Source organism: Enhydra lutris, unplaced genomic scaffold (genome assembly GCF_002288905.1).
Source record: "Enhydra lutris kenyoni isolate GAN:26980312 unplaced genomic scaffold, ASM228890v2 scaffoldscaffold22, whole genome shotgun sequence".
NCBI lineage: Eukaryota > Metazoa > Chordata > Mammalia > Carnivora > Mustelidae > Enhydra > Enhydra lutris.
This window is the reverse complement of record NW_019154106.1, coordinates 25,570,665-25,581,284: the sequence shown is the minus strand read 5'-3', so window position 1 is coordinate 25,581,284 and position 10,620 is coordinate 25,570,665.

Below are 10,620 nucleotides of genomic sequence, written 5' to 3'. Positions count from 1 at the left end.
GACTTGTGAGAGGGGAAAAAAAGACTTGTAGGTAGAGAGTTGTAAGAGATGGAAACAGAAGGGCAGGCAAGGGCTAGATCATGCAAGGTCTCATAATCCATGCAAAGGAGATTTATAAGAGGGAAGAGGTGTGAAGTCATGCATGGGAATCACTCTAGCTGCTGTGTGAAGAATAAGGACAAGGATGGAAGCAAGGACAAAGGGGAAAGGACATTGTGGTGTTCCAGGAAAGGTGGGGACTTGAATTGGTGGGCTGCAGTGGATGTAATTAGAAGTGAGCAAATTCTGGATGCATTTTGGAGGGAGAGCCCCATATCATAGGACTTGCTGATTGTGTCTGAGCTGGTGATAATGAGGGACTGTTATATATATTTTCAAGATTTTGCTTACTTATTTGAGAGACAGAGAGAGAGAGAGAGAGAGCATGAGTAGAGGGAGGTGCAAAGGGAAAAGGAGAAGCAGGCTCCCTGCTGAGTAGGAACCCAGGGATCTTGACCTGAGCCAAAGGCAGACGCTTAACTGACTGAGCCACCCAGGTGCCCCAGGACTCTGATATTTTTGATGAGCAACTGAGTGGATGGAGAAGAATGAGAGAGGACCAGGCTGGGAGAGAAAAGAATCCGGAGTTTGTATATTTCCACCCGCTGAAGCTTGAAATACCTACTAGTATACAATTAGAGATCTTTAGTAAGCTGTGGAAGTAAGGCCTCTGACCCTTAAGGGAGAGATCAGACTTGCAATAGTAAATTTGTGAGCAGCAGCCATATAAACAGTGTTTAGAATCACCTGAATGTTATCACCTAGGGAGATAGGGAAGGGATGCAATCTGATACCCACAGTGTGGACCAAAGCACCTTCGAATCAGATTCCTTCTCGTGCCAGAAGCAGGAAGAACAAGAAAATAGATTTTCTTAATTTAATATTTAAGTTAATATTTGATAAAATTACAGATCAAGAAAGAATGAGTCAATCAGAAGAGGAATTATAAGTGATGGAACCTAGAAAAAGGTCAGAGATGCAATATGGCATTTCTCATGTACATTCTGTTTTGGGGAGAAGGTGCCCAGGATCAAACTCTCCCCCTAGCTCTCTATTTTCAAAGGCAGGAATTTGGGAAATGGTCTGATATCATTAATCTTTGAGTTGTAGAAGCAATTGGTAACAGGTGCCAAACAAAGCCAGAGGAGTACATAAAGGAATGTTATCCAACAGAACATCCTGGCCTTGGAATATACGCCAAGTATAGTGAGTTTCAGGACAGCCCTCCTCATTTCTCCCTCCCTGTCCCCACCCAATCCCCATTCCCCCAAAATCAGAGTAGGCGTGTGAGTAGGTAATGAGAGTGAAGGTGGGCAGGTGGGGGTGAGGGGGTAGGGAGCTCAGAGGGAAGGTGAGTGAGGTGTATGTATAGGTGGATATGTATGAGAAGGCTCCAGAGGGGAACTTCAGACAGTTATAACAGGCTTTGGGGCTATGCACTTGGCTCAGTCTTCTGTCCAGGTTGAAACCAGACTCTGAGCCACAGAAGGCAGAAATTTAGCTTTAAATCTGTTTTGCAGTTTATAGAAGTTCCTAAAATTCCGTATGGCTGGCGGATCTGGCTGACTCATTCAGAGGAGTGTGTGACCATTGATCTCGGGGTTTGGGGTTCAAGCCCCATATTGGGCATAGAGATTACTAAGAAAAAATAAATAAACTTTAAATAAATTGTCTAGGGCAAAGAGTTTTCTTTGGTAAAGCCTGTCTCCTAGCAAGAACTTAAAAATAACTTGTTCTGGGGTGCCTGGGTGGCTCAGTGGGTTAAACCTCTGCCTTCGGCTCAGGTCAAGATCTCAAGGTCCTGGGATCGAGCCCTGCGTCTAGCTCTCTGCTCATCAGGGAGCCTGCTCCTCCCCCCCCCAACCTGCCTCTTTGCCTACTTGTCATCTCTGTCTGTCAAATAAATAAATAAAATCTTAAAACAAAACCAAAAAACTTGTCCTTCTCCACCCTCTTCCCAAATCCTAGTCAAGAACCTAGACATTTTCTGAGTACACTCATCTTTCTTGCTCCTGGAGAAAGGAGGGGATTCTTTTTTTTTTCTTCATGTGGGAGAATGGGAGATGGTGGGTAGATGTCCAATGCATTGGGACTGGTTTATTTCTTGTTCACAGCTCATCAAGCAATGTTGAGATGATATGTTGACCCAATTTACTGCTTTCCTTGAGAGAAATGGAGCAGCTAGAGGAGGTGAGTATCTGATATATTTGTGAGTTGTATTTTTAATGTAAATAAATTGCTTTTGTCTGATGTGTATATTTGTTTCCCATGAGCTGTGTTAATGTAGAGGCACGCTGGGTGGGGAAAATCAGTTTTTGAACTGACAGAGCTAAGGGACAGGCTAATTAATCAAGGTAAATGATACCATATGACTTCTCTTGGTACATTCTCTCTGGATATATTTTAAAAAATTACTATCAAGAAAAATCATCCAAAATTGAAATAAAGGAAAAGGAAGGCTGGTATCCTTTCAGTGTCATTTAATAACACATTTTCCTAATAATTCCTTAATTATCGGTGTCTGAGAATTCTCCTATGTGTGATTTTACTGGTTATTATTTGATTAGAAATCACACATTGAAGTTACATGGTCACTTACAGATTTCTGTCTGGTTAAAAAATACAACCCCAGAGGCTAATGCACAATACGATATTAGCCAATTTTGTATCTAGGAACCCCATAAATTCAGTTCAGCATTCCTTTGACCACATAAAATCCGTTTCTCCAAGTCTTCTTTGAATCAGCTTTTTCATCTTAATGATACCCTCATTAATTGTTTGAATAAAATCTTAGACATGTTCATCCTATATTTATCTGGTAGCCTTGTGTGTATTTTTTGAAACTGATACTTTAACATTATAACATTCCTACACGATTCTGCTTCTTTCCAATGTTTACAAATGGAGTAAAAATTGGAGTACAAATTGTTCAGTCAAATTTATGCATGTTTGATGGTTAATCTTTTGAGTGGGATAATGTCGAACCTCTTAGGACATCCGGATGCTTCTAGAAAACTTTAATCATGGCACTGTAACACAAAACCACAAATGTATCTAGAAGCTTTTGGCTTATCCGTAATTTGGAACACATGGAGGCTTATCATTTAGGAAGTTTCTGAGTTCAAAAGCCTGATTTGTATGTGAACTACTGGATGCTAGGTGTAGAAATTCTCACACCAGCACAGGAGAGCAGAGGGTCTGAAACAGAGCAGTGAAAAGTATCTGTGCCTTGAGCTTGCTTGGTGGGAAGAAGAGAAAAACTATTTCTGTGTTCCTGATTAGAACTTATAATATAATTCTTCCAAAAGGCAATTAAGTAAGTAATGATTAGTTTCTTTGAATTGCCCACAATGTGGTTGAAATATGTCTTTTATGCAATGGAATTATTTTCAGCAATTGTATGTTTTTACTGTAAACGTATTTCAGATACGGTATGAGTCAAATAGTGTTTTGTGGGGCAGACTGAAGAACTAGTACCAATTTATAACATTGTTTTTTACAGAAAACATGTATTTGGTTCCAAACAACTAAATAAAAATGCTTTGGGGAGAATATACAGTTCTTTTATAGATTGGGAACAGCTATAATGAAGTTTATTACAATGATAAAATTAAGCAAATTAAAAGCTGTTATGCTAAAAGGAAATAAAGAGAAAACGTGTGTGTGTGTGTGTGTGTGTGTGTGTGTGTGTTTTGCTAATGCTATTACACCTTTTAGTGTTTTTTTTTTTTAATCACACAAAGTAGGACATATTCCAGGTTTCTGAAGCCTTTGCCCACATTTGTCTTTTTTATATGGTGCTATTGTTAATACTTCATGATTGTCACAAACAAAATAATTTTCAATTTCAAATTAAACTTTCAGCATTTCATCCACCAAAATCTCATACCTACACCCCAATTTCTGCCAATACAGAGCAGATTTCTTTCTGGACTTTCTAAGTAGAACATTGCATTAATGAATAATGAGACTAACCACTTCCTTATAACAAAGTAATTTTAGTGTTCTGAATAACAGCTAATCCTCTATTTCTTTCCGGAAGGAAATTCTGCGGGGTATCCAGCATTCTAATAATTATGGTAAATTAATAATGATCTTTGAAGATTTGACATATGCACACTAGAAGATATTCAAAATTTTTTGAGGGTTGTGGTGACGGTAAATTTTTCTTAAGGCATTTATTAAAGGTCATTTACATTTTCTGTTTTCTGCATTGGTGAGCTAGGGATATAAGCAGTCAATGCCAGAAATCAATGAACAAGAGATCATGTTAGCCATGACCAGAGAAGCATGTTTCCTGATGGGAAATCCCTCAGAACTAAATTGGGAAAGTGCCAAATATCATATTCCAGAGAGGAAATAAAGTGTTAGAAATTGGAACAAAACTGGAATCTAGAATGATTCATCAGCTTTCGTTCCATTGCTCTTAAAATAGTTCATACTTATTTCACTTCTTGTATCAAGCCTTTCCTATGTAATTAAAATGCCTCAAATAACTTTAAAGAATGTACAGTTTCCTGTTTATGACTATGCCTATAGTAAGTTAACTATTCCTCAAGGCTGTTTTTGCTATATTTGCTCTTATGTATTAGAGAACTTCTGTGCATGAATCTTTGCCATATTTAACATTGTGCCTTTAAGATGGATGCCTTCATTGGAAATTGGTAGGTCAAAGCTATGAATATTTAGTACTTCTGTTACAAGTGGCTTTTCAGAAATATTGTCAATTTGTTTTCCATCTGGTTCTTAGTGTGTATATTGCTTATTTTCCCCAGGATTCTAGGATTGACTATTATCTTAAAAAAACAAATGAACACCTCCTCCCCACTCCCATGTAAACCTACCTCTCCCCAGACATACCCCAGTAACATAAAAAAAAATTAAAATTCACAAACACGATAACATAGCCATGCTGATGTATAAAAAACGTTAGGATTTGAAGCCAACGGCCAAGAAAGAATTCTTGAGACGTCTTTGGTGCAAAAAGATGGTTTTATTAAGACACAGGTATAGGACCTGTGGGCAGAAAGAGCTGCACGAGGGTCATGAGAGTGGCCCATTATATAGTTTCAAGTAGGGAGGGGGTTAGGGACAGCTTAAGTCTCTAAGGAATTTGAAAGCAAGGTTTCCAGGACCTTGAAGGGGCTAGCTATCATTTGGAAAGTGTCATCTATTACTGTGTAATAAAACCTGAGTCATGAGAACCTTCAGATGTACAATGGTGGGCTATATTCTTGGGGAACGATTGCCAATATATATCTTGGAGTGTGTAGAGATAAAGGAATTTCCAAAAGAATTCTTATATGTTAAAGTAGGCTTACAGGATCCTGGAGGTGAGGGGGAAGGGGTCAGGCTAGGATTGCCTTTTGCCCTTACCAAAGTGTCAACATAGAGAGGTTTGAGTCCCTGGAGGAATGTCACTCTGCTATTTCAAGGACTTGTCAATGGGCTGTAGGTATTAAGGAAATTTAATAATTTTCCTTCTGCCTTTGTTTCCCACATCAGTGCTACAGAAGGGTGAAAACTGAAAGGCGATTTTCCCCCTTATTTTTTGAAACTCAGTTCTACTTTCTTCAGGTAACCATCATGATATATATATTCAACCTAACATTTGAAAACCAGGTGTTGCTATTTATATAGCTTCCATTTGGGAAGGAGCAGAGTGTGAACTGCTAGGGGTTCAAGGTCACTCAACCAGGATCCCTGCATTCATTAAGGTCACAACACTTTGGACATGAGTGCCATCTCTAGCCACCTCTAAGAATTGCCTGTAGTTTTTTGCAGACATTCCAATGGGGAAGATGAGTCCCAAACACGTCCTGACAGGAAGGGAGGTGGACTTTGGAGCCATAAATAGGCAAACTTGAAAATGGCAATTTAAAGGTATTGATAACACACATTTGAAAAAGATAAAAGATTATAGTATCTCCTCAGTAAAACATTAAAGGCTTATAAAAAAAAAAACTTATGGCATTTACCTACGACCATGGAAAGGAGCCACTGTTTGTCTGGGCAAGTAAAACATTAAAGATTCCTAGTATGGGTCAAAGTTCATAACTATTGATTATTGAGGCCTTTTTTCTTCATCACTACTCTAGAGTGTCCTGCCTGTTTGCTTATCTTTCAGAAATACTCCATGTTGGTGCTCACTCTCCCTCTTCTTCCCTCCCTCTCCCCTCTTCAAATTATTGGAGACTTTTTTTTTTTTTTTAATTCAGAGTTAGGTGCAGACCCTGTTATATGTTATCCCTATATACTTAAGTATACTAAGAATGAGGATAGTTATATAGTCTCCAATATATCTATAAAGCATTCTCACAGTCAAAAATGTACAACAAATATCATCCAATACACACCCATATCTAAATTTCTTTCAGTTGTACCCACAAACAATCCTTTATTTTTCCATCCAATCCTTTATTTTTCCATCCAATCCTTTATTTTTCCATCTAATCCAATCCAATTGGCAGCTGCATTTGCTTGTCATTATCTAATTTTTTTAAAATTAAACTTTGATTTTGAGATAATTATAGATTCCCACATTAATTGTTAAGAATGAATACAGAGAAATCCCACTTACCCTTTACCCAGTTTCCACAAATGATAACATCTTGCAAAACTATAGCCTGACACGGATACACGATACCATCAAACACTGAATATTTCCATCACCAAAAGGATCTGTTATCTTACAGCCACCCCCACTTACCTCCTCCTGCCTCTTCTCTCCCTAACCTGGAAACCACTCATCTCTTTTCCATTTCTATACTTTTGTCATTTTAAGACTGTTACATAAATGGAATCATATAGCATGGAAACTTTGGGATTGGAATTGGTTGTAAACATTCCTGTACAGGTTTTCGTGTGAACATAAAGTTTTACTTCTCTGGGTCAGATATTCAGGAGTATAATAATGAAGTCATTATGGTATTTGCATTTTTTTTTATTTTTTAAAGGTTTTATTTTATTATTTATTTGACAGAGAGAGAGAGAGAGAGAGGAGCGGAAGAGGGAGAAGCAGGTTCCCTGCTAAGCATGGAACACAATGTGGGGCTTGATCCCAGGAGCCTGGGATCATGACATGAGCCAAAGGCAGACGCTTAACCACCTGAGCCACTCAGGTGCCCCATGATATTTCCTTTTTAGCTTTTTAAGAAACTGCCATGTGTTCTTCCAGAGTGACTGTACTATTATATATTCCCACCAGCAAGGTAGGTATGATTCAGGTTTAGAGCAGTTACAAATATCTCTTACTAAAATTTTTAAATATTTCATATTTTCCTTTTTTTGATATTTCGTATTCTGCTTTTGTGACTGATAGTCTCCTCAAATATATATTCTCTGAATTTTCTTTAAATGTTGTTTTATTTAAAAAGCAGCAGAAATATCAGAAAATGCTGGGAAGTACAGAGAAAACAAAGTTATTTTTGATTCTCTGACCTAGAGATCTTATGTATTAATATTTTTATGTCTACCATTAGTCTGTGAGGAATATTTTCATGTGTTTTGTGTGGAATATACTGTATGTTAGTATTTTTACGTGTATCCTTTTATTTTTTAAAAGATTTTATTTATATATTTATTTCAGAGAGAGAAAGTGAGAGCATGAGAGAGGGAGCAGAGGGAGAAGTATAAGAGACTCCGCCGTGTGCACAGAGCCTGACATGGGGCTCCATCCCACGACCCTGAGATCACGACCTGAGCCAAAATTAATCATCTGATGCTTAACCGACTGAGCCACCCAGGCTCCCCTATGTGTATCCTTTTAGAACACAGATATTTAGGGTGTCTGGGTGCCTCAGCTGTTAAGCATCTGCCTTCAGCGCAGGTCATGGTCCCAGGGTCCTCAGATCAAGCCTCGCATTGGGCTCTTTGCTTGGTGGGAAGCCTGCTTTTCCCTCTCCCACTCCCCCTGCTTGTCTGTGTCTCTCTCTGTCAAATAAATAAATAAATAAAATCTTTAAAAAAGTAAAAATGAAACAGATATTTATATGTATGTTTTACAAAAGTGGTATCATGTTGTTACACAACCTACTCTCTTCACACAACAATAATTCTAAACATTTTTCTCTTTCCTTCAACAACATAATTGTAATAATTTCACCTATGGAAAACGCTCCCCAGAGATTTGTTTCTTTTGTTGTGAATCTGGGAAAGTTATCACACTCCGGGACAGTCATTTCATATGTAATCCCTTCACTAAACTTTTAATAATTCTTATACATTTATAATTTATTCACTGTATTTTCTAAATAGGCAACCATCGTGAGGAGAAATAATGGTAATTTTGTCTTTTCAATTTCTTAGTTCCATTTCATATTGAATTATCCTAGTTAAAATTTTCAAGAAAATTGGGTGTGCCTGGGTGGCTTGGTCGGTTAATCATCTGACTTTTGGTTTTGGCTCTTGAATTGAGCCCCCCCTGCGTTGGGCTCCACTCTCAGTGAGGTGTCAGCTTGGGATTCTCTCTCTCTCTCCCTCTACCCCTCCTGCTTATGCTCTTGATCTCTAAAATGGGTAGTGAACCTTTAAAAAAAATTTTTTTTAGGGGCATCTGCCTTCAGCTCAGGTCATGATCTCAGAGTCCTGGGATCAAGCCCCGAGTCAGGCTCCCTGCTCGGTGGGGAGTCTGCTTCTCCCTCTCTCTCTTACCCTGTTCATGCTCTCTCTCTCAAATAAATAAATAAAATCTTAAAAAATTTTTTTTTCAGAAAACGTAAAAAAATAATGGTGACTGTGTTTTGCATTTAGTTGCTTTCTCCATCCTCTGGGTTTTTTGTTTGTTTGTGTTTTTTTTTGTTTTTTAAGATTTTATCCATCCATTTGACAGAGAGAGAGAGATCACAACTAGGCAGAGAGGCAGGCAGAGAGACAGGGGAAACAGGCTCCCTGCTGAGCAGAGAGCCCAATGCAAGGCTCAATCCCAGGACCCTGAGACCATGACCTGAGCCGAAGGCAGAGGCTTTAACCCACTGAGCCACCCAGAGGCCCCATCCTCTGGTTTTAAATGAGGATGTGTCTGTTCTCATTGTTGAGTAGTGTGTTGGTTGGTGGTTTGATCTGGGATAGGTATCTTTATTATTGATATTGAGATAAACATTACTTTTGACTGAGGTGATCACATGTATGATAGAAAGTATATTTAATTATTAATCGATTCCTAATATCCAACCATCCAGGGAAAAATTCCACTCAAATATGCAGAATAATTTTAATAATGCCATGCTGAATTTGATTTGGTCATATTTTATTTATTTACTCATATTACTTTTTGTCAGGTTGTGGTAAAAGGCTTATGCCTGATTCACAAATGTATTTCTAGCTTTTTAAATAATCTGAATCAAATGTATATAGCTCTATAATTAGCTCTTCCTTAGAATTTTGAAAGAATTCATTAGCTAAAAAAAAGAAAAAATCACTGATTCCTTAAGAGTTTTTGGAGGTCAGGGGCACCTGGGTGGTTCAGTGGGTTAAAGCCTCTGCCTTTGGCTCAGGTCATGATCCCAGGGTCCTGGGATCAAGTCCCGCAGCGGGCTCTCTGCTCAGCAAGGAGCCCGCTTCCCCTCGACCTCTCTGCCTGCCTATCTGCCTACTTGTGATCTCTGTCTGTCAAATAAATAAATAAAATCTTTAAAAAAAAAAGAGTTTTTGGAGGTCAGTTTTAAATATTTATGCTTCCATAACTGCTCTCTTCAGATATTCTACTTCTGAAGCAATTTATGGTTCAAATTATATCCTCAAAAACTTTCCACAGTAGTAAGATTTTCAAATTCCTTACCAAGTAATCTTGCATGACATAATAATTTATTTTTAAAAACCTCCCTTGAGGGAAAGAATGTCCTAAGAGCGAGGGACAGGGTGGGAACAGTCAATTGCCTTGCTCTACTGGAGGAAGTAAAAACTATTAAACAAATAAGATGACGTCAGATCCTAATAAGCCTTATATTTAATTTGCTCACAAAAAATGTCTGGTTTTCCTTCTGGCCACATAGTAGGGTTGTGCTGCTCTGCCCCTCGAAGTTACATATGGCCGTGTGATTGCTTTCCCAGTGAAATGTGGACAGAAGTCTTGTTTCAGCTCATGATCTATATAATCTGATCGTGATGGACGGACTCTTTCCCTCTGTCATGGCAGCTGCTACTTCTGCTGCAATTTATGGACCACAGTAAGTCCCGAGGCCCAGCTGGTACTCGGGGAATCGATGCTCCTTTGTCTTGAGAGGAGTTGCAAGGTCCCATTGCAAAAGGTGTAGATTCGGGTAAGGGTGAAAAATTGGGACCATTCTGCAGTCAATAGATCACCATTATTTTCTGCTTGGATTTTTAAATTTTCCTTTTTTAAAATCTCTCTCTTTTTTAAAACTTTTTAAAATTCTTCGGTCGTGTACTGATTTCAGTTGTATTTAAAAGAAAAACATGGGGGGTGCCTGGGTGGCTCAGAGGGTTAAAGCCTCTGCCTTTAGCTCAGGTCATGATCTCAGGGTCCTGGGATGGAACCCTGCATGGGGCTCTCTGCTCAGTGGGGAGCCTGCATCCCCTCCCCCCCCCTCTGCCTGCCTCTCTGCCTACTTGTGATCTCTG